General features: G+C 35.5%; 1 long non-coding RNA gene across 3 annotated transcripts in view; it reads right to left on the reverse strand.

Annotated features, from left to right (window-relative positions):
- Positions 1 to 519: 519 nt before the first annotated feature.
- The window catches only part of LOC106874105 (uncharacterized), an 8493-nt gene continuing 3893 nt past the window's right edge, over positions 520 to 5119 (reverse strand). For all 3 annotated transcript variants that reach the window (XR_001409964.2, XR_008265592.1, XR_008265591.1), the window contains exons 2-3: positions 3872 to 3982; positions 520 to 1115 (exon numbers count right to left, since the gene is read on the reverse strand). This is a non-coding gene — a long non-coding RNA (uncharacterized LOC106874105). The remainder of the gene's footprint in view (positions 1116 to 3871; positions 3983 to 5119) is intronic.

A 5119-nucleotide genomic window follows, 5' to 3' on the forward strand; every position in this document is an offset into this window, starting at 1 on the left:
TATATATATATATATATATATATATATATATATATATATGTATGTATGTATGTATGTATGTATGTATGTATGTATATATATATATATATGTATATATGTGTGTGTATAAATGTATGTATATATACTCTACTTATGTCTAATTATACACATGTATGTGTGTGGGTGTGTTGTACATCTAAAGCATGATACATCAATATAGATTTACTATTTGTTTCTTCCTTTCGTCACATACATATCCATATATGACCCCCACACATGACATGTATATATCTGACCCTCGTTATCATATCTCAACCACCAGCAAACTTATTCTCCCATTCTTCTATCTAACAACCCACCCAACACCTTTTAATTAATCATTCATCCGTTCATTCACCCACCCGTCCGGGCATCCACCCATACATCCATTCTCCCTCTCATCCCACCCGCACATCCATCCGTCCATTCAAGCGTTCATCTACCCATTCAATGAATCACTCATTCCTTCCTTCCATCCTCCATTGCATTCGCCCTCCCCCATTCGTTCGTCCGTTCGTTCGTTCGTTCGTTCCTTCCTTCCTTCCTTCCTTCCTTCCTTCCTTTATTCATTCATTCATTCACCCATTTCGTGATAAATAAATGCATGACATTACAATTTCGTTTTGTCACGAAGAACTTAAAGAATTCACCAGAACGATTTTGGGAACGAAATACTTTAGTGCAGATAAAATTTCTTAGTAATTCACGAAAGAAAAATTGAAATAAAAGCAGTTAAGATATATTTAAAACGATTAAAGATCATACAAATGTTAAAAGCAAAAGAAAAAGATTATATATATATATACGTACATATATATGTGTGTGTATATATATATATATATATATATATATATATATATATATATATATATATATATATATATATATATATATATATATACACGTATATACATATAAGTATATATGTGTGTGTGTGTGTGTGTGTGTGTGTGTGTTAATGAAAATTTAAGTAAAGCATCAGAATATGCTTTTTACTGTTGTTGGAGGCCATGATGGTTTTACGCTCTGGCCGGCGGAGTTTCAATGGTGGTTGTCACAGTTTTTGTGTGAGTTGCCGTCGTTGTCGTTGTGTGGATCTGTGGAAGATAAAAAATTGAAAACAAAACATCAGTTAAATATACTGAAAAGAGAAACCAACTAAATGCATAAATTGTCAAGTTACAAATGGGTCAACAGCTTAACAGATTGATGGAGCGATACACTGATGCATATGTACACATTCATACATGCATAAATATTTCATCAATGAGATATCTCATTTATTTTCCACAAGTAAGCTCTGCTGACGGGGAAAAGCCATTGATCAAATCCAGAAATTGATCAATCCAGAGTTATCTATATTGTTATGGATTTGCGTTACCTTGTTCCCTCGATTTTAACACGAGTATAACTCTGTGATGTATATATATATATATATATATATATATATACACACTATTGTGTCAGGGGCGAGTCATTCTCTTTTGGTGCCTTATAATCTAACACACACACCGGTAAAATTTCCACTTATTTCTTTTTTATTTTTCTAAAATTTTCGTTGCGTCTTTCAACTGTTGAATGACTCTCTCCAGCCAACAGAATATGCTTCAGCACACGAACTCACATAAAGAATCTTGCAAACCAAATCCCAAAACGAAATATATATATGTATATATATAATTATATATATATATATATATATATATATATATGTGTGTGTGTGTATGTGTGTATATATGTATATATATATATATATATATATATATATGTATATACATATACATATATATATATATAATTATATGTATATAATTTCATATATATATATATATATTAAGCAAGACGTAAGTTAGAGGTTATGCAACCATTTAGAGGATAGGTGTACCTGTAGGCACTCCTGGTGTATTACCTCACTCTGTATAGTCCTAGATATAAGGTATACCGTGTTTTAAGTATATAGAAGAAATGGAGTAAGAATTAACAATGAGAAGTGGATAATTGATGTTAAAAAGTCATTATTTAATTGTAATTCGGAAACATTTACAGCTGTTTCTGTTTATCAAATCGGAGTAAATTTGCATTTATCTCGTTACATTTAACAAACATCTTCAGAATGATTTTAGAGGGAAATAAACGAAAGGCACAGAAAAAGAAAAAGGGAAAAAAGTTCGTTAAGTCTTTAGGCTTACATTTTAGTGACTTATTGGGTTCCACGTGTTTGTAGTTCCCTTTATTAGCTGTATGGGGCAGTAAGTGGGGACAATGACTTTTTGACCGGCGGTGTTGGCCGAAGGAGTTATACCTAATAACAACACCGGATATCTCCACCAGCTATATACCAACACTAGCGCTGCTGAGGGTAATATTCTCTGGGAACACATAAAAGCTTTTTTCAGAATTATTTACTTTGACTTGTTATTATCTCATATCTGATTAGCCTGTTATTACGTAACATGCTTCACGATTTTAGTATACATACCTTATTAGTATTTCCTTCTAAGTTCTATATACTCTGGGAACGTATTACAGCCCTTTTCGGCGCTACTTTATTTGAATTCTTACTATCGGATAATTTATTTCATGGTATTACATGACTGGCTTCACAATTTGGGTATTCATAACTTATTAGGAATTCCTAAAAACAAGATCCTGTGTAAGACACTTCAGTGTTCTCTGTAAATGCACAGAAACCGTTTTAAGGGCTACATACTTTGTATTGTTCTTACTGGATTAGCGAAACAATTATGAGAACGGAACCAAGGGATAAGCCCCACTTTTCCAGGAATTACGAGGTACGTCAGCTAGTATATACATATGTATAATGTATGTATGTATGTATATATATATATATATATATATATTTGTGTATATATATATATATGATTATTACCATCAGTTAACGTTCATTTTCCATGCTGGTATGGGTTGGGTAGTTTGACGGGATCCATCAAACTATAGGACTGCATTGAGCTCCTATATCTCCTTTCTGCTGACGAACCACTGAATTTGCTCTACAATAAGACACCTGTTTCTTTCCTGTTATCATATTTTCGCCTCTCATCACTTGGCACAGACCACATTCCTCAAATCTACCCCAACCCAGCCATTCTCACCTAAGCAGTCTTGTCTTGTATCTTACCTGGCAACCTCACTAGTGCTGGTGTCCTGAGAAAAGCAATAAACAAACATCAAGTAAACTTCGTAAAATGGTTGGCGTTAAGAAGGACGGCCAGGTGTGGACATTGGAGCTGTGCACAATCTCCTGGCTCGCCGGATCCAGTGGAATCGTCCAACCCATGCTAGTATGGAATGCAAATTTTAAATGATGATAAAGAGGAGGAGGAGGAGTTCTGAAAATAAAGAAGCAGTCAGGACCATGGACATGTGAAATGATAGACATTGTTTCTTTTAGTCCAAAGCATTTTGAGTTCGGATCCTACTTCCTGTGATTAGAGAACATGCATCTTTTGGGACCTGGCAAAAACAGTGATGTGTGCTTGGGTATTCCTTAAGCAAGTATCTCAGTAACTTCAGCTGACCATGCTTTATACCAGCAGAAAAATCAAGTGGATTTGAAATTTGTGCGTGCACGCGCGTGTCAGTGTGTGTGTGTGTGTGTGTGTGTGTGTGTGTGTGTGTGTGTGTGTGTGTGTGTGTGTATGCGTGCGCGTGCGTGCGTGCGTGCGTGTGTGTTTGGGATATAGTACATACCCTCTGCTGAAAACAACAATGTGTCTTTAAAATCGTAACAATAAAATGGTAAAAAACGAGTAATCGCCTGCTGAAAGAAAGTATACGATTTATAATTACACCTGGAGATACAGACTATAGATAGCTTTAGGTGGATACTTACAGCGTGTGTGTGACAACGGTAAACGATGTATAAAAGTAAGCCTAAAGTGAGCATAACAAGCAGAAGCAGCAGCACGGAGATGATGCTCAAAGCTAGAATGGTTTCCAACTGCTGTCAAATAAGAAACAAGTAATATACAATAAAAATATACTGAGAAAAAAGAGAAAGCTATGCTGTAAAAGATACATACATACAACTGGGGGGTGGGGGTGGGGCAATCAGTCCCTTGTTAAATGACAGCAGAGGGAATTATATCAAAATACAGACAGTTAAACAGAGTAGGTGTTTGCATTGATCACGAACACAGAACTATACCACCATTTGATTCCAAGATTGTTGGCAGTTACGTGCCTCAGTGAGACCACACCTTGGTCCACTGCATCACAGTGCTTCGCCTCCTTACTGCGAGGTGGACCAAACTAAAATCTTGACAGTTAAGTCTCACGGTCGTAGATATGATATAGTGCAGTGGTTCTCGAACTTTTCAAAAGAATTTTACATGCCGGGTCCCCTTACACGTTTTTCGATAATTCGTGGTCTCCTATAAAATGCAGGATAATTAACATGGAAAAATGACATACACCGTAATTTCGAGACTATGAATTTGTATGAGAATGGTTATCTGGCAAAGGACAAAATCATGTGGGAACATGCAACGGTGAGGATAACGATGGCGGGAGACATGCAAACATGTGGATTGCAATAGTGGAATGGTGAATCATGTGAACGTACAATACCGACGGCATATTTACCATCGGCCAATCACCCATGTTGTACTACAAGTATGATTAGCAAATGAGTGTGCAGAAGAGGCGCAGGGTTTTGAGGTCAACGACACAAAAGCTGTCTCCCCATCCGGTAAGGAGTTAATTCACTAGTAAGGGCTCGGACGTCGTTCTTTAAATAATTTTCACAAACTTAACGTACACGCATAAACACGCACGTAAACACACACACACACACACACACACACACACACACACGTATGCTTGTTTTTATATGTACATGTGCGTGTGTATACATACATACATACATACATACATATATATATATATATATATATATATATATATATATATAGATAGATAGATAGATGTGGTGAATCTTGCAAATTTAAATTAACAGTTCAATATGTGCGTATATGCGTGTATGTATGTGTATATGTGTGTATGTATATATATGTATGTGCACGTGTGTATGTATGTATATATACATATGTGTACGTGTACGTATATATATATATATATA

The sequence above is a fragment of the Octopus bimaculoides genome, chromosome 15, assembly GCF_001194135.2.
Source record: "Octopus bimaculoides isolate UCB-OBI-ISO-001 chromosome 15, ASM119413v2, whole genome shotgun sequence".
In the NCBI taxonomy this organism is placed as follows: Eukaryota; Metazoa; Mollusca; class Cephalopoda; order Octopoda; family Octopodidae; genus Octopus; species Octopus bimaculoides.